This window comes from Sus scrofa, chromosome 14, assembly GCF_054392235.1.
Source record: "Sus scrofa isolate SSC_HxYL_T2T_F1_AM1 chromosome 14, Sscrofa_HxYL_maternal_Yorkshire_Landrace_v2.0, whole genome shotgun sequence".
Classification (NCBI taxonomy): Eukaryota; Metazoa; Chordata; class Mammalia; order Artiodactyla; family Suidae; genus Sus; species Sus scrofa.
This window is the reverse complement of record NC_139396.1, coordinates 73,571,477-73,592,938: the sequence shown is the minus strand read 5'-3', so window position 1 is coordinate 73,592,938 and position 21,462 is coordinate 73,571,477. Positions and strand designations below refer to the sequence as shown.

General features: G+C 42.3%; 2 long non-coding RNA genes across 7 annotated transcripts in view; one reads left to right on the top strand and one right to left on the bottom strand.

Annotated features, from left to right (window-relative positions):
• The window catches only part of LOC146396692 (uncharacterized), a 91,822-nt gene that overhangs the window by 1,457 nt on the left and 68,903 nt on the right, over positions 1–21,462 (top strand). For 3 of the 6 annotated variants that reach the window (XR_014827802.1, XR_014827800.1, XR_014827799.1), the window contains one exon: positions 6,621–6,781. The exons of the other annotated variants lie outside the window; for them this stretch is intronic. This is a non-coding gene — a long non-coding RNA (uncharacterized LOC146396692). The remainder of the gene's footprint in view (positions 1–6,620; positions 6,782–21,462) is intronic. 6 annotated transcript variants of the gene reach the window in all.
• Positions 1,325–10,294, bottom strand: LOC146396694 (uncharacterized). Its single transcript, XR_014827807.1, has 4 exons — positions 4,284–10,294; positions 3,462–4,196; positions 2,733–2,847; positions 1,325–1,492 (listed from the first exon to the last, which is right to left on the bottom strand). It is a non-coding gene; the product is annotated as an uncharacterized LOC146396694 (long non-coding RNA).

Below are 21,462 nucleotides of genomic sequence, written 5' to 3'. Positions count from 1 at the left end.
GGCATGATCATGATGGTGGTCTTCTGGCTTGTTGCCTAGAACAATAGTACATTGGAAAGGGGCATATTGATCAGAGATTGGAACAAAATAGGGAAGGTTCCTGAAAAACATCATGTGCTAATATTCTTCATTAATCACATGTGATTGTGCTCAGGGTTCCTAATCTTTAGCTTACAGGTGATTGTGTTTAGGGTGCAATTAAGCCAGGGAGAAGGACAAGGAAGGACTCTAAGCTTAATTTTAAAACAGTCGTTTCTAAGAGAAGCATAAGGAATAGAACTTTTCTCTTAGGCGTATGAGATGCCTACGTTGTTATGTGTGTCCCTTGAGAGGGAACTGGGATCTTGCCCCCAAGCCTGTACTATTGTTTAACTGTTCCTCCCTTGTCTTTGTGTCCCCTTTCTTCTCTGATGAGCAACTGTCTGACCTGTCCCCAGGAACTCAGGGAAGGTGATGGAGGCTGAAAGGCCCATTTCCTAAAAACAAGAAATGGGGAACATAGAAAGTCTTTGTGCTTAGGAGCCCCTGGGTTATAATGGCCTGCTGGGTTGATAGCATAGCTTCAGGAGTGGGTGGGGGAACATTAGCTGTTGATTCCTGAAAATATCACCCACATGGAATGCCTTTTTTAAAGATTAGGAATTTGAGGCATTCGTGAATTAATTGTTGGTTTATCAAAGGCCTAGAGCAGAGATGAGTTGCCCCGGTTCTTAGGCGAGTAGTATGCCATTGTCACCAACTCATTTAAGTGGAGAGGGCTCCAAAAAAAAAAAAATTAATCTTAAGGTGATAAGGTTTAAGCTTTTTTCTTCTTCTTTTCTTCTCTTTCTTTCTTTCTTTCAACTCTTTAAATTGATCAGTTTAACCTCAACTCTGGCCTGACTGGCAGTTTCTCAGAGACACAAGTGATGACCCTAATCCTGAGGCATAGATTGGTGTTCCAGCTTTGGGAGAGTGATTTTCAAGGTGTGGAGCACTCAGCAGCATTTGAAACCCATCGAGCGTAACATCGGCTTTGGGTGGGAGGCTCAGTGAAGACAGCATTTAGGAATATATACCTTGGAATTCTTGTTGTGGCTCAGCAGGTTAAGTACCTGACTGTGAGGATGTGGGTTTGATCCCTGGACTGGCCCAGTGGGTTAAGCTCTGGCAGTTGGTCACAGATTTGCCCTGAGTAGGCCTGCAGCTGCTGGTCCAATTTGACCAAGGGGCTGGGGTGGAGAGAATATATACCTTAACTTCTCTATTCTGATCTGCTGAATTATTCTATCTAGAAAATAGAAATATGCAGGAATCAAGAGCAGGTCTGCCTCCACCTAGGCGGTTTTTTTTGTTGGTTTTTTTTTTTGGTTTTGTTTTGTTTTGTTTTTTACCATTTCTTGGGCCTCTCCTGCGGCATATGGAGGTTCCCAGGCTAGGGGTTGAATCAGAACCATAGCTGGCAGCCTACACCAGAGCCACAGCAACGCGGGATCCGAGCTGTGTCTGCAACCTACACCACAGCTCATGGAAACGCCAGTTCCTTAACCCACTGAGCGAGGCCAGGGATCGAACCCGCAACCTCATGGTTCCTAGTCAGATTAGTTAACTACTGAGCCATGACAAGAACTCCATAGGCTCTTAATAACTGATGTCTCTAAATCCCTTATGCCCTAAGGGAGAGTTCTTTTGGCACTGGGATAACAAATCTAGGGATATTCAACTGTACCATGTTTCCTTAAAAATAATTGAGAGGAACAGGACATAAAATACAGGCATACCTGGTTTCATTGTGCTTTTTTTTATTGTGCTTTGTAGATACTACATTTTTTACAAATTTAAGGTTTGTGGCAACTTTGTCGTCAGATGATGTTAGTATTTTTTAGCAATGAAATATTTAATTAAAATATTTTAATTTTTAGACTAAAGCTATTGCATACTTAATAGACTACGTACAGTATACTGTAAACATAACTTTTATGTGCACTAGAAAACCAAAAAATCTCGTGATTTGCCTTATTGCGATAGTCACTTTATTCCTGCGGTCTAGGACCAAACCCATGGTATCTCTGAGACCTGCCTGTATATTGCTCATTTTGCAGAAGATGAAATGCAAGCAAGACTTTTTCTGTAAAAAAAAAATTTTTTTTTCTGTTCATTCTCTTTGCTGTACTGTATACTTGAATGTAGAAACAAAAGACTTGGAAAGTTTCTCTTTTCCTGAGATTAGTAAGTTTATTTAAGAGGTTTTTTCCCCCCTAGTATCAGTAAGTTTTTATTCCTTGTATTTTTCCAGAGAAAAGGGAAAGGAAAAGTGTGAGCATATGTATTATAAACTGATGGCAAATGGCAAAGAAAGTACCTGGCACAGCAAAATCCTCCATCAAATAAACACTCCCCAGTTAGGATTGCCAAAGGGGCTCAGTCTCCTGTAGTTCAGGAATGAGGAGAAGGGATGAGGCAAAGAACAGACAGACAGATCTTTCCTATCCCCCACCCCCACCTTAAATTCAAGATTTTACACAAAGCTTTCATTTCTAGCCATAAACACGGAGTTACATTTATCTGTCTCCTGCTAAACAATCTCTTCACCACTTTATTTTTTTTACTAAAAAAATTTTTTTTTTTTTTTTTCAGGGCCGCACCCGCAGCATGTGGAGGTTCCCAGGCTAGGGGTTGAATCGAAGCTGTAGCCGTAGCTGCTGGCCTGTGCCACAGCCACAACAACACCAGGTTGGAGCCATGTCTGCGACCTACACCACAGCTCACAGCAAGGATCCTTAACCCACTGAGCGAGGCCAGGGATCGAAGCTGCAACCTTATGGTTCCTAGTTGGATTCGTTAACCACCAACCCACGATGGACGCTCCTCTTCACCACTTTAACATAAGTTTCTTGCACCTGCATGAAAAGTTCTTGAGTGACTTGGATATACATTCCTCTTCCCTTTTTTTTTTTTTTGTCTTTTTGCCATTTCTTGGGCCGCTCTGGTGGCATATGGAGGTTCTCAGGCTAGGGGTCGAATCGGAGCTGTGGCCACCAGCCTACTCCAGAGCCACAGCAACTCGGGATCCAAGCCGCGTCTGCAACCTACACCACAGCTCACGGCAATGCCGGATCCTTAACCCACTGAGCAAGGCCAGGGATTGAACCCACAACCTCATGGTTCCTGGACAGATTCGTTAACCACTGCGCCACGATGGGAACTCCTCATCTTCCCTTTCTTTGTCTCCTGACCCTACTTTCTATGTGGAAGGCCTCCCTCATTGCTTGTCCCTACCCTAGGATTAGAGATTAAGATTGGGGGGAGGTGTTCCTGTTGTAGCTCAGGGGTAACGAACCTGACTATTATCCATGAGGAGGAGGGTTCAATCCCTGGCCTTGATCAGTGGCTTAAGGATCCAGGATTGCCATTAGCTGTGGTCTAGGTCATAGACATGGCTCCAATCCCACGTGGCTGTGGCTGTGGCTGGCAGCTGCAGCTCCAATTCGACCCCTAGCTTGGGAATTTATATATGCTACAGGTGTGGCCCTAAAAAACCAAATAAATAATAATATTTTTTGACATCCCCACATGTGGAGTTCCCTGGCCAGGGACTGTATCTGAGCCACTGCTGGGCTGGGAATGAAACCTGGATCCTAGAGCTGTAGACACCGTGAATACTGTTGTGCCACAGCAGGACCTCCTAAAATAGGTTTTTGTTTTTTTTTTAATTTTTATTTTTTTAAATCTTTTTGCTATTTCTTGGGCCGCTCCCATGGCATATGGAGGTTCCCAGGCTAGGGATCAAATCAGAGCTGTAGCCACCGGCCTACGCCAGAGCCACAGCAACACGGGATCCGAGCCATGTCTGCAACCTACACCTCAGCTCACGGTAACGCCGGATCGTTAACCCACCAAGCAAGGGCAGGGACCGAACCCGCAACCTCAGGGTTCCTAGTCGGATTTGTTAACCACTGCACCACGATGGGAACTCCCTAAAATAGGTTTTAATCCATCCAAAAACAGCAGTCTGTTTGGCATGTATCACATCAAGAAATGGTCTTGACTCAGGAGATGAGGAACAAGGGATGAGAGGTCTTAGCTTCTTTGGGATTCCTATTTATTGATTGATTGATTGATTGCTGCACTCACCTATGGAGATTCCCAGGCTAGGGGTCTAATTGGAGCTACAGCTGCCAACCACAGCCATGTGGGATCCGAACCGCATCTGCGACCTACATCAGAGCTAATGGCAATGCTGGATCCAATTGGAGCTACAGCTGCCAACCACAGCCATGTGGGATCCGAACCGCATCTGCGACCTACATCAGAGCTAATGGCAATGCTGGATCCCCGACCCACTGAGCGAGGCCAGGGATTGAACCTGTATCCTTATAGCTACTACTCAGGTTCATTTCTGCTGTGCCACAAGGGGAACTCCCTTCTTCAAGATTTTTGCACAAATCGTTTAAGAATTAGACACCTCACAAGTCAATGTAGAGGTGTATGGGCTATTGGGGAGGAGGTAGGAAAAATGAGTCCTAGTTTTTAGGGCAGAAGATCTACTCTGAAATAGGAAATCGAAGAAGGGGAACACAAAAGAAAATGTAGTCAAGACCCCCACTTCAAGAAGAGGGACCTCCAAGCTTACGTTTTAGATCTTTTTGCTGGTGCAGAATATTTTGTCAAAGTGAGCGGGATAACAACTGGGGAGACAAGAACTCAGGATCAGACAAACATCACCCAAAGTGTTCCATTGCATTTGCCCCATTACCACACAGTGGGGTAGGTTTGCAGTGATCTCAAGCGTGAAACCCCTTTTTCTCCTTTAGCTACTATGACATTAGTCGCTACTGCAGCAGGGCAGGACATGGGCTCTGGGAACCACAAAGAAGCCATTGCTGATGGTCTCTCTGGAAGCCCAGGAGGAAAACCTAGAATTGTTAAAGGTTAGGGATTTTGTCCTTGCTTCATATATCCATCCCAAGGCAGCTTAAGATGGGTACAGAGGCATTGTTCTTAAAACCTATCCTTACCAACCCACACTTTTTTTTTTTTTTGTCTTTTTGCTATTTCTTTGGGCCGCTTCCGTGGCATATGGAGGTTCCCAGGCTAGGGGTTGAATTGGAGCTGTAGCCGCTGGCCTACGCCAGAGCCACAGCAATGCAGGATCTGAGCCGCGTCTGTGACCTACACCACAGCTCACGGCAATGCCGGATCCTTAACCCACTGAGCAAGGGCAGGGACCGAACCCGCAACGTTATGGTTCCTAGTTGGATTCGTTAACCACTGCGCCACGACGGGAACTCCCCCCAACCCACACTTTTAACAAAAACAGACATGTACAGCCTGTTGTATGTGGTAGGCCTAGCTCAGTCCAGTGAAGGATGGATCTGGTAGAGCCTTGTGCCCTGGGATTAGAGGTCTGGAACAGGAATCCCCCCCCCTTTTTTCTTTTAAAAAATTTTTATTGGAGTATAGTTGACCTATAATGTTGTGTTGGATGTTGGAACAGGAATCCTTATCGCACATACAGATAACCTTCACCTCATCTTGGCTTCCCCTCTCTGTACCTTCTACCTGGCCCTGCCTCTCCTAACCTTTCTTGCTTAGAATCTTTCAGTAGAAGGAGACCAAGTCATGGGGCAACCCAGTTAAAACCTAGTCTCCCATGAAATATTGAAGACAGACAGACTGGTTTCAAGAGGACACTGTGGCAGAAAACCAGCTCCAGTTGTCAAAAATGAGGTAGCTCAATAGGCTATACCCTCCAAATAGTTATTCTCTCCGGTGATACAGCAACAAAAAGTATTCCTGCTATGCAGACAATGGAGCTACTGCCAATTTATCCCTGAAATTGTTCATGTACCTGAGAAAACAAGGCAGGAATGAGGGCCTTAGGTTAAAATACACAAAAATACAAAACCAGAATATTTACATTACAGAAAAAAAGGTTAACATGCACAAGATGCTTCATTTGCACACAGCTAGTGCCCTTGGCATTCTGAAGAAGGTGGGACCCAAGGCACAGTCAGCCACGGGAGTGAACAGATAAAACTATCGGCCCAGGGTGGCCACAATGGGAACTCCCAGGTCAACCGTTTGTATTTTTTTTATTTTTTTCAGTTTTGATTTTTATTTTAAATGTTGTTTAAATTTTCAAGAACTAAGGAACATCCTACCATATTTCTTATGCCTTTGGATGAGAAAGCATCTTGATTGATTATAAGGTGTGGAATCAAACTCATAGGTCGTTGTGTCTTAATTTGTAACCCAGGTCAACTCTTTTTAAAACACCATTGTCACTCTATGCTGTGACAGAAACTTTCCACTCCAAGCATACTCTTCTCTTTGCTATGCTGGAGTTGTACTTAGCTTTTCCATCTGTCTTTCTTACCTCCAATCGCAGCCCAACAGATTTCCAGTTGGTTGTCTTCCTGCATGATTCCCTCGACCAGGAGCCACCTCTATTTTCTGATTTCCCAGAGCACACTGCACTCCAGTGGCACACAGTGCATGTTTTGGTTCAGAGCTTTTCTACCCAAGTTTTAGTTCTCCTCCTCTAAAGTCCCTCAAAGGGGAGCTTCTGTTGTAGCTTTTTTGGCAGGTTACTGTTTACCCTGCTCCAAACCTAATATAGCTGCCTTGGTGATTTGCAGGTCCTCTCCCTCCCACCCCAGAAAATCGATACATATTCCTTGAATATTTACAAGCTCCTAGAAGTTCCTGCTGTAATGCAGCAGATTAAGAATCCAACTGCAGTGGCTTGGGAGGGCAGCTTTGATTTCCAGTCCAGGAGCAGTAGCAGGACCAGAGCAAGGTCAGTTCATGGACAGTCTTCTGATTGGCTGGTGGTGAGGTAATTGGGAATCAGTATCATTAACCTTCTTTCTGGTTATGATTATGTGGCTCAGAATAGAGCCCTTGAGGAAGAATGAAAGGTCCTTGACTTTTTTGAATGTCTAAACTATTATTGTTTTGTCTTGCTTGACTTGTTTTCCTTTCCTTCTGCATTTTCTCACTTCTCTGATTAAATTTATTCTTTGACCAAAGTTTTTCTACAGACAAAAGACAAACAGAGGACATGGGTGGGGGTCTATTCTGGGAAGACCACATAGGGTCCTTCTCGGTTACAGTAACGAAACACCCCAAAATCTAGTGGCCTAAAATGAAATTTTATTTTCTGACACTGCCAGTTGATCAGGAGGCTCTTCTGTTTCACTGTAGTGGATTGGCTGGAAGATCCCAAATGGCCTCATTCCCATGGCTGGTAGCTGGTGCTGGTTACTGATTGGAGGTCAACTGGGGCTGTTGACCTGAGGCCTTAGTTGTTGGGCCTTTCTGCATGGGTTCTTGGACTTCCTCCCTAGCATGAGGATGATGGCGTTCTAAAGAACATTCCCAAAAGACAAGCCCCATTCAAAATTATCTTTTTTTTTTTTTTTTTTTGTCTTTTTGCCATTTCTTGGGCCGCTCCCGTGGCATATGGAGGTTCCCAGGCTAGGGGTCTAATCAAAGCCATAGCCACCAGGCTACGCCAGAGCCACAGCAACACGGGATCTGAGCTGCGTCTGCAACCTACACCACAGCTCACGGCAACGCCAGATCCTCAACCCCCTGAGCAAGGCCAGGGACTGAACCTGCAACCTCATGGTTCCTAGATGGATTCGTTAACCACTGTGCCACGACAGGAACTCCCAGAATTATCGTGATATGCCTATCAAGCCTCCACTTGGGAATGTACTTGCTATTGGCCAAAGTTAGTTTTGTGGCTATCCCCTGACTCAATGTGGGACATAAATAAATACATAAATACACGGACATAAATCTTGGGGGTATGGTTCATTGGGAGGCCACCAAAATCATGGTGTGTGATACTATTTTGTTTGGCTGAGACGCTTCCTTCTTTTCTCAATAGCAAAGATCATCAATCAGAATTTCATATTTTGTTTCTGGCCTTTTGAGTCTAAGTTTATACCTGAAACTTTGGTGATGTTCAGGCTGTTGAACTAATCAATAGTTGGCTACTTATTAATTTACTAGTCCCTGCTTTCAAGATGTTGTTGTCTAGTGAGAGAGATAAGTGAGTAAATACCACACACTGAAGTTAGCCAAGTGAGGAAAAGGGCCATCCAGAATGCCATTGTACCCCTGGGACTTCTTGCATCTAAGCTAAATGCCTATGCTTCAGCTGCAGCAATGCTGGATCCATAATCCACTGCACCAGCTGTGGAATTGAACCAGCACAGAGAAGCCAGATGATTAACCCACTGTGCCACAGTGGGAGGTCCTATCAATAAACTTTCAATGCAAACAAAGGTAAAACATCAATGTAAGTTAAAATAAACCATTTAATTTTCAGAAAAGAGAATAATCAGCATTTTTTTCCCTGAATGTCATCAGTAGCATTAAAGAATTCCTGTTATTGAAATCTAATCTCAAAACTGAAACAAAGCCTCTGAGATTTTTCTATCAATGCCTGGGCTCCTTCCTACCCTGCAGAGGAGAACTCAGCAGAAGATGCTCCCTCCTCAGTGCACAGAATCTCCCTCCGCATCTCCTGTAGCATGCACCCCCACCTTGTATCCTTTTCCATTTCAGCAGTCCGGCACTTGGTGGGTGGCTGCCCACTAGCACACACACCAATCCTTCTACATGCTTTTCTTCCTAGAGTCCTTCCTTTTCTCTCATGACAGAATAGTATTCTATTGTGTGAATAGACCACATTTCTTTATCAGTTCATCTATTGATAGACATTGAAGCTCTTTCCACATCATGGCTATTGTAAATCATTGCTGCAGTTAACATGAGTAACCATGTTCAGTAACCAGTGTCCGTTTCCTATGGTTGTATACCCAGAAGTGGGATTGCTAGATCTTATTTTCTCTGTTACTGGGAAGGGGGCAGGGAGTAAACCCACACTGCAGCAGTGACAACACCAGACTCTTAACCTCCTGAGCCACCAGGGAACTCCCATGGTAGTTCCACTTTATAGTGAAGTGATCTATCTTGTTAATTGCTTTTTCTGCACCTATTGGAAATGATCATATAATTTTTATCCTTCATTCTATTAATATGAGATATCACATTTGATTTGCCTATGTTGAACCCTTGCATTCCAGGGATAAATCCCACTTGGTCATGGTGTATAATCCTTGAAATGTGTTCTTGATTTAGTCTGCTAATATTTTGTTGAGGTTTTTGTTTCTATGCTCATCAGGGATATTTGCCTATATTTGTCTTTTTTTGCCTCACCTGTGGCATATTGAAGTTCCCAGGCTAGTGGTCGAATTGGAGCTACAGCTGCCAGCCTACACCACAGCAATGTGAGGTTCCTGACCCTCTGATTGAGGCCAGGGATTGAACCTGCATCCTCATGGATACTAGTTGGATTCATTTCTGCTGTGCTAAAATGGGAACTCCTAGTTTTCTTGTAGTGTCCTTATCTGGCTTTGTTATCAGGGAAATACCTGCCTCATAGAAAGTTTGGACATGTTTCCTCCTCTTTAAATTTAGGAAGTTTTGTTTTGTTTTTGTTTAATTGCTTTTTTAAAATGCTGCACCTGCAGCACATGGAAGTTCCCAGGCTAGGAGTTGAATCAGAGCTGCAACTGAGGCCTATGCCACAGAGACCAGATCCTTAATTGGATCATTGGATCTGAGCCGCATTTGCATCCTATTCTGCAGCTTGTAACAACATGAATCCTTAACTCACTAAGCAAGACCAAGGATTGAACCCACATCCTCTCAGAAACTGTCAGGTACTTAACCCACTGAGCCACAGTGGAAACTCCAGACTTTTCTAATCTTAATATATGAATTTATTTCTATTAAACCCCCTTCTGTGGACTGCTAGTGGTTTTGGTAATTTCATTTGTTTTAAGACATTCTTTTATTCTTTAATCCATTGGTTTTTCAGGAATATTTTGTTTAGTTTTCTTATGTTTGTGGATTTTCCAGCTTTGCTTTTGGTTCTGGTTTAAATCATTGTGGTTGGAAAAGACACTTGGTACAATTTCATCTTCCTAAATTTGCTAGGCATTGTTTTGTGTCCTATCATATGATCAATCCTTAAAAATGTGCAGTGTGCACTTAAGAAGAATGAGTATTGGGAGTTCCCGTCGTGGTGCATGGGTTAACGAATCCGACTAGGAACCATGAGGTTGCAGGTTTGATCCCTGGCCTTGCTCAGTGGGTTAAGGATCCAGCATTGCCATGAGCTGCGGTGTAGGCCAGTGGCTACAGCTCTGATTAGACCCCTAGCCTGGCAATATCCATATGCTGTGGCAGTGGCCCAAGAAATGGCAAAAAGACAAAAAAAAAAAAAAAAAAAGGATCCAGCGTTGCCATGAGCTGTGGTGTAGGTTGCAGACACAGCTCAGATCCTCCGTTGCTGTGGCTGTGGTGTAGGCTGGTGGCTACAGCTCTGATTAGACCCCTAGCCTGGGAACCTCCGTATGCCTCGGGAGTGGCCCAAGAAAAGGCAAAAAGACAAAAAAAAAAAAAAGAATGTGTATTGTATTGGATGGAATGTTCTATACATGTGTTAGATCCATTTTGTCTAATGTATGGTTTAAGTTAATCTTTTCTTGCTGATTTTTCTGTCCGGATGATCTATCAATTGTTTAAATTGGGATATTGAAATGCACTATTATTATCTATCTTTCCCTTCCTTTCTGTTAGTATTTCCTTAATATATTTAGGTGTTCCAATTTTGGATGTGTATATATTTACTGTTAGTGTATCTTTTTGATGGATTGACAACTTTATCATTATATAATCACCTTCTTTGTTTCTTGTTACCATTTTGGCTAAAGTGTATTTTGTCAGCTATAAGTATAGTTATCCCCACTTTGTTTTGGTTTCCAGTTGCATGGAATATAATTTTCTATCCCATTACTTTGATTCTATATTTGTCCTTCAATCTGAAATGGGTCTTACAGTTGGGTGTCATTTTTAAAATTCATTCAGCCACTTTGCACCTTTTATTGGTGAAATCAATCCACTTATATTTAGAGTAATTATTGGTATGTAGTGATTTATTAATGCCAAGTTATTAATTGCTTTCTTGTTCTTTTGTATTTCCACTGTTTTTTTCCTCCTGTCTTTCTCAGCCTACTTTGTAAATTGGTCATTTTTCATGTTGATATGGTTGTTTCTCCTTTCTTTGTCTTTTGTGGATCTACCTAGGATTTGCTTTTTGGTTACTTCATGAATTATATTAAACATCTGGCAAACAGAATCATCCATTTTAACCCAGAATTGCAAAAACAATCCTGAGGAAAATGAAAAAAGCTGGAGGTATAAACTTCCCAGACTTTAGACTCTACTACAAAGCTACAGTAATCAAAACAGTGTTTTAGGAGTACCTGCTGTAGTGCAATGAGATCAGTGGCATCTCTGCAGAACCAGGATATGCAGGTTTGATCCCTGGCCTGGCACAGTGGTGAAAGGATCTGGTGTTGCTGCATCTGCAATGTAGGTCACAACTGCAGCTCAGATCTGTATTCTGGCCTGGGAATTCCATAAGCCATGGGGCAGCCAAAAAAAGAAACAACAAGACAAAACAAAATAAAACAAACTTCAGTGTTTTATTGGCACAGAAACAGACATGTAGACCAATGGAACAGAATAGAGAGCCCAGAAATAAACCCCACACCTAAAGTCAATTAATCTTCAACAAAGGAGGCAAGAATGTGCAATGGTGAAAAGACAGTCTCTTCAGCAAGTGGTGTTGGGAAAGCTGGACAGCCACGTGAATCAATGAAGTTAGAATACTTCCTCACACCATACACAAAAATAAATCAAAATGGCTTAAAGACTTACATGTAAGACATGACACCATAAAATTCTTAGAAGAGAATATGGGCAAAACATTCTCTGACATAAATTGTAGTAAGGTTGGGATCAGTCTCCTAAGTCAATAGTAGTAAAAGCAAAAAAAGCAAATGAGACTAATCAAGCTTATAAGTTTTTGCACAGTAAAGGAAACTATAAACAAAATGAAAAGACAGTCTATGGACTGGGAGAAAATATTTTTGAATGATGAGACTGACAAGGGATTAATTTCTAAAATATACAAACACCTCATACAATTCAATATAAAAAAACATTAAAAATGGGCAGAAGACCTAAGCAGACATTTCTCCACGGCAGAGATACAGATGGCCAACTGGCACATGAAAAGATGCTCCATATTACTAATTATTAGACAAGTGCAAATCAAAACCATGGTGAGGTATCTTACCTTTAGAATGGTCATCATCCAAAAGTCTGTAAGTAATAAATGTGGAGAAAAGGGAATCCTTGTACACTGTTGTTGGAAGTGTTAATTGGTGCAGCCTCTATAGAGAATAGTAGGAAGATTCCTTAAAACCCTAAAAATAGAATTATCATATGATCCTTTAACCCCAATTCTGGGCATATATCCAGAGAAAACTCCAATTTAAAAAGATACATGCACCCCAGTGTTGTTCATAACAGCACTATTTCCTATAACCAAGACATGGAAGCAACTTAAATGTCTATCAACAGATGAATGGTTAAAGAAGACACGGGCAATGGAATATTACCCAGCCATAAAAAGAATGAAATAATGCTGTTTGCAGCAACATGGATGAACCTAAAAATTATACTAAGTGAAGTAAGTTAGACAAATATTATATCACTATATGTGGAATCTAAAATATTGTACAAATGAACTTCTTTACAAAATAGAAAGACTCACAGACATAGAAAACAAACATGGTTACCAAAGGGGGAAGGGGAACATAAATTAAGAGTATGGAATTACTAGATATAAAATACATAAACAACAAGGACTCATTGTATAACACAGGGAACTATACTCTCATATCTTGTAATAACCTATAATGGAAAAGAATCTGAAAAAGAATCTGAATCTCTATATCACTGAAACATTTTGCTCTACACTCAAAACTGACACAATATTGTAAATCAACTACAGTTCAATTTAATAATAGTTCATTTTAAGCTGATAGCAACTTATCTTCATTCATTAAAGGAGCCAACATTTGGAGTTCCCTTGTGGCACAGGGGAAACAAATCCAACTAGGAACCATGAGGTAGGCAGCTGTAGCTCTGTTTCCACCCCTAGAAGCCCGTGAACCTCCAAATGATGTGGGTGCAGCCCTTAAAAAAAGCCACATTTTACTCCTTTCTTTTTATTATTGAAATTAACCTCTTTTTTTCTTGGCCACACCCACACCATGCAGAAATTCCTGGGTCAGGGATCAAACCCACACCACTGCAGCAACCCAAGCCATTGCAGTGACAACACTGGATCCTTAACCTGCTTCACCACAGGAGAACTCCAAAATGCACCTCTTTTATGGCATATAATTGTTACCAATTTATTGTAGTATAGTCATTTGTAGTACTCCTTTCCTTTAACTTTTATACTGTAGTTTACTGGTTAACACACCATCCAATATAGTTTTGGTTTCAAATTCTGACTATTTTTCACGTTTACCGGTGTGTTGTGTATTTTTATGTTTTCTTGTCACCGACAGTATCTTCATTTCAGCTTAAAGAAGTCCTTTCAGCATTTCTGCAGCTTTGTTTAGTGGTGGTGATGTTCCTCAATTTTTATCTGAGAAGGGCCTTTATTTCTCCTTTACATCTGAAGGAAACTTTGCTTGATAAAGTATATTTGGTTGGGAATTTTTATCTTTCAACACTTTGAATATCATCGTTATAATCTTTCCTAACCTGTGAAGTTTCTCTTGAGAGATCTGTTGACAGTCTAATGGGGGTTCCTATATAGGTTACTGTCTTTTTTCCCCCATGGCTGCCTTTAAGTTTTTTTTATCGCTGATTTTTGGCAATGTCATTTTGCACTGAGATAATAGGGTGTTCTGGTAGCTTTGTTTGAAGTTTCCTCCCAGGCTTGTGAGGTTCTCAGCTACTATTTCTTTAAACAAATTATATGCCCCCTTCTCCCTCTGTTCTTCTGGAATCCCAATTATTTGGATGTTTGCCTCCTGATGGAAACCAATAGCTCTCTTAGGCTTCCTTCACTGTTATTAAATCTTAGTTCCCCTCCTCTAACCCTGTTATTTCTGTGTTCATATTTTCCAGGTCACCTGTCTGTTCTTCTCTCTGGTCTACCTTGCTGCACATGCTTTCTGTTACATTCTTAATCTCATTCATTTAGGTCTTCAGTCCAGAATTTCTGCTTGCTTCTTTTTTATAATTTCAAAACCTTTGTTAAGGAAATCCTTCTATTCTTCAAATTTATATTTATTCCTGGGTTTATTTGGTTTTATTGCCTGGCTTTTTGAGTTTTCTTGTAGCTTTTTTTTTTCCTTTTTCTGCCACACCCATGGTATATGGAAGTTCATAGGTCAGGGATCAAATCTGTGGCATAGGCCACAGCTTCAGCAATGCTGGTTCCTTAACCCACTGTGCTGGCCAGGAATTCAACTGGCACCACCACAGAGACAACACAAGACCATTGACCCACTGTGCCCAGCAGGAACTCCTCTTGTAGTTTGTTGAATTTCTTTCTTTCTTTTTTTTTTTGTCTTTTTTGCCATTTTTTGGGCTGCTCCCACGGCATATGGGGGTTCCCAGGCTAGGGGCCTAATCGGAGCTGTAGCCACCGGCCTACACCAGAGCCACAGCAACGCAGGATCCGAGCCGCGTCTGCAACCTACACCACAGCTCACGGCAACGCCGGATCGTTAACCCACTGAGCAAGGGCAGGGACCGAACCCGCAACCTCATGGTTCCTAGTGGGATTTGTCAACCACTGCGCCACGACAGGAACTCCTGTTGAATTTCTTTATAACAGCTATTTCAAATTCTTCTTCTTCTTCTTTTTTTTTTTTTCTTTTTTTGTCCTTTTAGGGCCACACCCATGGTGTATGGAGGTTCCTAGGCTAGGGGTCAAATTGGAGCTGTAGCCTCCAGCCTACACCAGAGCCACAGCAACACCAGATCTGAGCCATGTCTGTGACCTACACCACAGCTCCGGCAACGCCGGATCCTTAACCCACTGAGAGAAGCCAGGGATCAAACCCATGTCTTCATGATACTAGTCGGGTTTGTTAACCACTGAGCCACGACGTGAACTCCCTATTTCAAATTCTTTATCAGTTAGATGTTATATTCCATGCCTTTGTGTTTGGTTGCTGGAGAATTGTCTCTTTGTGGTAACATATTTCTTTGAGTTTTAATAGTGTTTGAATAGATGCATCTGTGCTTTCACATTTGAAGTGTAGTAGGCAGCTTTATTACTTAAGGATTTATGTTTACTTTGGTTCTTACAGTGAACCAGGTTGGCTATCAGAAATATTTAGTTTATACTCCATAAGGTGGTGCTATAAATCCAGTTTGCAGTTTCCCCTTGCCACTGATTGTGGCCTATTTTCTGAGAAGCTCCCTGTCTCCTTGATGCCTCTCACACAAGAGCCAGCAGCAGAGTGGGAGGAGGTGTGTGGTTAGAACTGGGGTTTTGGGGATGTCAGCAGGCCAGGTGGGAAGATTCTTGTGGGGGATAACCCAAGAGCCTACTGGGCAGATTTCATGTTGACTTTGAAAGCAGACAGCAGGAACCTCTCTGCTTTCTTGCCTTTCTGCTTTTCCTCTCTGCTTTCTTTTTCTTCTCTGCTTTTTTTCTCTCTGCTTTCTTTCCTTTCTCCTTGCTTTCCCCAGTTATGGAGATCCTTTCTCAGAAATCAGGGTGCTGCTGGAAAGAAACAGCTTTCTATAGCCAGGAGCTGGCCAGGATTTCCCACCTCCGTGGGAGAAGTCGCAGCTGCTGCTGCTGCAGTGTCATCCTGTGAAGGGAGTTCTGGCATAATCCCTCCTCCTGGCATCCCCATTGGTATATCCCAGGCCAGTGGCATGCTGGAGTCTCTCCTCAGACAGGCTGGACTTGTACTAAAGTCTATTGTCTGTGAGTATCTGCCTAGGTCAGATACTCTAATTTTTTTCACCAACCATGGTGAATGGTGGTGGGGAAGGTCTTCTGACTCTTGGGATCCTCAGCTCTCACTGAGGTTTGGTTTACTTTTGGATATACATGTGGGCAGGAGCCTCTGAGTCCCTTGGCTTAGGGTGCTGAGGCACTTTTCTTCATGTATGTATATCTAATTAGTTGTTTTAAAAGGATGGGGGAAGTGGGGAGGGAGCAGGATGGATGGGGAGTTTGGGTCAGCGGATGCAAACTGTAACATTTGGAATGGATGGGCAATGGGGTCCTACTGTACAGCACAGGGAACTCTGTGTGATTGGGTCACTTTGCTGTACAACAGAAACTGAAGAAACATTGTAAATCAACTATATTTTTTAAAAAAGGAATGAGGAAGGAGTTCCCATTCCCATTGTGACTCAGCAGTTAACGAATCTGACTAGGAACCATGAGGATGCAGGTTCAATCCCTGGTCTTGCTCAGTGGGTTAAAGATCCGGCGTTGCCGTGAGCTGTGGTGTAGGTCGCAGATGTGACTTGGATCCTGCATTGCTGTGGCTATGGCTTAGGTCAGCACCTACAGCTCCGATTTGACCCTTAGTCTGGGAACCTCCATATGCTGTGGGTGTGGCCCTAAAAAGCCAAAAAAAAAAAAAAAAAAAAGGGGGAAGAAAAGAGTAATGACTTAACTGCTATAAGCTGATGTTACTGCCTAGAAATGAATACATTCACATATATTTCAAAGCAAAATCAACAGTAGCTCTGGAGTTTCTATTGTGGCCCAGTGGAGACGAATCTAAGAACCATGAGGCTGTGGGTTCGATCCCTGACCCTGCTCAATGGGTTATTGCCATGTGGTGTAGGTTGCAGATGTGGCTTGGATCTGGCCTGGCTCTGGCTGTGGCGTAGGCTGGCAGCTGTAGCTCTGATTGGACCCCTAGCCTGGGAACCTCCATATGCCACAAGTGCAGCCCTAAAAAGAGAAAAAAAAAAAAAAGGATCCAGCATTGCTGTGAGCTGTGGTGTAGGTTGCAGATGCAGCTTGGATCTGGTGTTGCTGTGGCTGTGGTGTAGGCCGGCAGAACCTCCATATGCGGCCCTGAAAAGACACACACACACAAAGTAGCTCTTGAGTTGCTCATTTTTAGAGAAAGCACAAAAATTCACGGCTCTTTTCCCCTTCCTTGGGATACAAACTGGAAAACCCTGGGGTCTGTTGAGCCCCGAGAACAGTGAGGGAGAGAATGACTTTTTTTTTGAGAATGACATTCTTGAGTGTGGTTTGGTTGCTGTCAAATTCCTGTCCCAACACTGATGAAGGAGTAATCTTAGAAAAATTATATCAACTCTAAATCTTGGTTTTCTCATCTGAAAAATAGAGCCGATAATGATAATTCTAATCTAGGAGAGTAAGTAGTGTTCATCATTATATTGACCATCAGGGTCATCATCATCACTGCATCGTTTTGAAGAGGTGCACGGAATTCCATTGGGTGGGCATAAAGTCATATATTTATTCAGTTCTCTATAAAGCTGTATTTACATGCATTGCTCAAACTATTTTGCCAGCATGTATGAGGATGTTACTGAAGAGTGGAATGCTAGGTATATTAATTATCTACTATTGAATAACAAGTTACTCCAAATAAAGTACCAGCATTTATTCTCTAACACATTTTTCTGGGACAAAAATCTTAGCTGGGCTGTTTGGCTAGGGGTCACTCAGGCTTCAGTGATCTAGTGGCTCACTCGGGGATGGATTCTCTTTTCAGCTCACTCAGGTGGGTACCTGCAGGATCTAGGTCCTCATGGGCTGTTAGACTGAGGGCCTTAGCTCTTCACTGACTATTGTGGGAAATCGCTCTGGGTTCCTTGGCCCATGGGCCTCTCCTTAGGGCACCTGGCTTCCCCTGAGTGAGCAAGAAGAGGAAGAAAGAGAACAAAGTGGGCAAGGTGGAAGTCACAGTATTTTATAGAATGATTTTAAAAGTGACATCCAGTACATTTACTGTGTTCTATTTGTTAGGAATAAGTCACTGGGTCCAACCCACACCACAAGGGAGGAAGTTAGACAAGACTGCAGACGGGGAGATCACTGGGAGCCAGTTTAGAGCCTGCCTCTCATACTCGCAATTTGCAAAAATGAAACAACTCAAAACTTCTTTTTTTAAACATGAAATACAATAATTTATTGAAAGACACACCTAAATAATTTATAATTTAAGTTCCCGTTGTGGCGCAGCAGAAACAAATCTGACTAGTAACCATGAGGTTGCAGGTTCAATCCCTGGCCTCACTCAGTGGGTTAAGGATCCAGCGTTGCCGTGAGCTGTGGTATAGACCAGCAGCTGTAGCTCCGATTTGACTACTAACCTGGGAACCTCCATATGCTGTGGGTGCAACCCTAAAAAGCCAAAAAAAAAAAACCAAAAAACCAACAACAACAAAAAAAACCCCAACCCCAAAAAACAAAAAAACCAATTCCACTTCTGGAGTTCCTGTCATAACTCAGTAGTTAACAAATCTGACTAGCATCCATGAGGATGCAGGTTCGATCCCTGGCCTTGCTCAGTGGGCTAAGGATCTGGCATTGCCGTGAGCTGTGGTATAGGTTGCGGACACGGCTTGGATCCTGTGTTGCTGTGGCTGTGGGATAGGCCAGCAGCTACAGCTCCAATTTGACCCCTATCCTGGGAACCTCCATATGCCGTGGATGTCGCCCTAAAAAGAAAAAAAAATTAATAATTTATGACCTTCAAGTACAAAATTATCAGATCCATATGAATTCCACTAATGGTGTTTTTTTTTTTTTCAACTCGGTGAATTTTATTACCTTTATAGTCTTACGAGGATCATCACAACCCAATTTTACAGCATTTCCATCCCAAGCCCATCCCCCCATCCCCCCATCCCCCAACCTGTCTCCTTTGTCTTTTTTTTTTTTTTTTTTTTTGTCTTTTTGCTCTTTCTTTGGGCCGCTCCCACGGCATATGGAGGTTCCCAGGCTAGGGGTGGAATCGGAGCTGTATCCCCTGGCCGATGCCAGAGCCACAGCAACGCGGGATCCGAGCCGCATCTGCAACCTACACCACAGCTCACGGCAACGCCGGAGCGTTAACCCACTGAGCAAGGGCAGGGACCGAACCCACAACCTCACGGTTCCTAGTCGGATTCGTTAACCACTGCGCCACAATGAGAACTCCTTGTCTCCTTTGTAACCTTAAATTTTTCACAGTCTGTAAGTCAGTATCTGTTCTGCCAAGAAGTTCATTGTGTCTTTTTTTCAGATTCCACATGTAAGTTATAGCATATGACATTGGTATCTCACTGTCTAACTTCAGTTAGCATGATAATTTCTAGATCCATCCGTGTTGCTGAAAATGCCATTCTTTCTTTCCTTTTTATAGCTGAGTAATATTCCATTGTAAATATGTACCACATCTTCTTTATCCACTCCTCTGTCAATAGACATTTAGGTTGTTTCATGTCTTTGCTATTGTGTATAGTGCTGCAATGAACATTGAAGTACATGTATCTTTTTGAGTCATGGTTTTCTCTGGATAGATGCCCGGGAATGGGATTGCTAGATCAAATGGTAATTCTATTGTTAGTTCTTTGAGGCATCTCCATACTGTTTTCCACAGTGGATGCACCAATTTACATTCCCACCAACAGTGTAATAGGGTTCCCTTTTCTCCATACCCTCTCCAGCATTTATTGTTTGTAGACTTTTTTTTTTGGTCTTTTTTTAGGGCTGCAGCCGCACCCATGGCATATGGAGGTTCCAAGGCTAGGGGTCCAATCGGAGCTGTAGCCACCAGCCTACATCACAGTCACAACAATGCAGGATGTGAGCTGTGTCTGTGACCTACACCACAGCTCACGGCAATGCTGGATCCTTAACCCACTGAGCAAGGCCAGGGATAGAACCTGTGTCTTCATGGATGCCAGTAAGGTTTGTTAACCACTGAGCCACGATGGAAACTGCTCTTATTGGTAGACTTTTTGATGATGGCCATTCTGGCTGGTGTAAGGTGGTACCTCATAGTGGTTTTAATGTGCAGTTCTTCAATAATCATTGATGTTGAACATTTTTTCATGTGTTTTTTTGGCCATCTGTAGATCTTTGGAGAATTGTCTGTTTAGATCTTGTGCCCATTTTTTGATGGGGTTGCTTGTTTTTTTTGGTATTGAGCTTCAGGAGGTGCTTATATATTTTGGAGCTTAATCCCTTGTCAGTCACTTCATTTGAAAAGATTTTCTCCCAATTTGTGGGTTGTCTTTTCATTTTGTTTAGGGTTGTGTATTGTCTTTTTGTTTGGGTGTGCAAAAACTTTTAAGTTTAATTAGGGCCCATTTGTTTATTTTTGTTTTTATTGTCATTACTCTAGGAGATAGATCTGAGAAGATGTTGCTGTCATTTATGTCGGAGAGTGTTCAGCCTATGTTTTCCTCTAAGACTTTTACAGTATCCAGTCTTACATTTAGGTCTTTAATCCATTTTGAGTTTAGTTTTGTGTATGGTGTTAGGAAGTGTTCTAATTTCATTCTTTTTGTTATAGCTGCCCAGTTTTCCCAGCATCATTTATTGAAGGGACTGTCTTTTCTATATTGTATATTATTGCCTCCCTTGTCATAGATTAGTTGACTGTAGGTGCATGGGTTTCATTCTGAGCTTTTTTTCTGTCTTTTCTAGGGCCACACCCACAGCATATGGAGGTTCCCAGGCTAGAGGTATAATCGGAGCTGTAGCCACTGGCCTATGCCAGAGCCACAGCAATGTGGGATCTGAGCCACATCTGCAGCCTACACCACAGCTTACAGCAACATTGGATCCTTAACCAACTGAGTGAGGCCAGGGATTGAACCTGCAACCTCATGGTTCCTAGTCAGATTTGTTAACCACTGTGCCATGATGGGAACTCCTAATTCTGGGCTTTTTATCCTGTTCCACTGATCTATATTTCTGTCTTTGTGCAGTACCATATGGTTTTGATGACTATAACTTTGTTGTATAGTCTGAAGTCAGGGAGCCTGATTCATCCAGCTCTGTTTTTCTTTCCCAGGATGGTTTTGGCTATTCTGGGTCTTTTGTGCTTCTAAACTTTAAAATGTTTTGTTCTAGTTCTGTGAAAAATGCCATTGGTAATTTGATAGGGATTACACTGAATCTGTAGATTGCCTTGGGTAGTACAGTCATTTTGACAATGTTGATTCTTCCAATCCATGAACATGGTATATTTTTCCATTTGTTTCTGTCATCTTTGATTTCTTTCATCAGCATCTTAGAGTTTTCAGAGCACAGGCCTTTTTTCCCTTTAAGTAGATTTATTCCTAGGTATTTTATTGTTTTTGATCCAATGGTAAATTGGATTGTTTCCCCAATTTCTCTTTCTGATCTTTCATTGTTAGTATGTAGAAATGCAGTCAATTTCTGTGTATTAATTTTGTATTCTGCAGCTTTACCAAATTCATTGATGAGCTCTAACAGTTTTCTGGTATCACCTCTAGGATTTTCTAGGTATTGTATCATGTCATCTGATAATTTTACTTTTTCTCCAATTT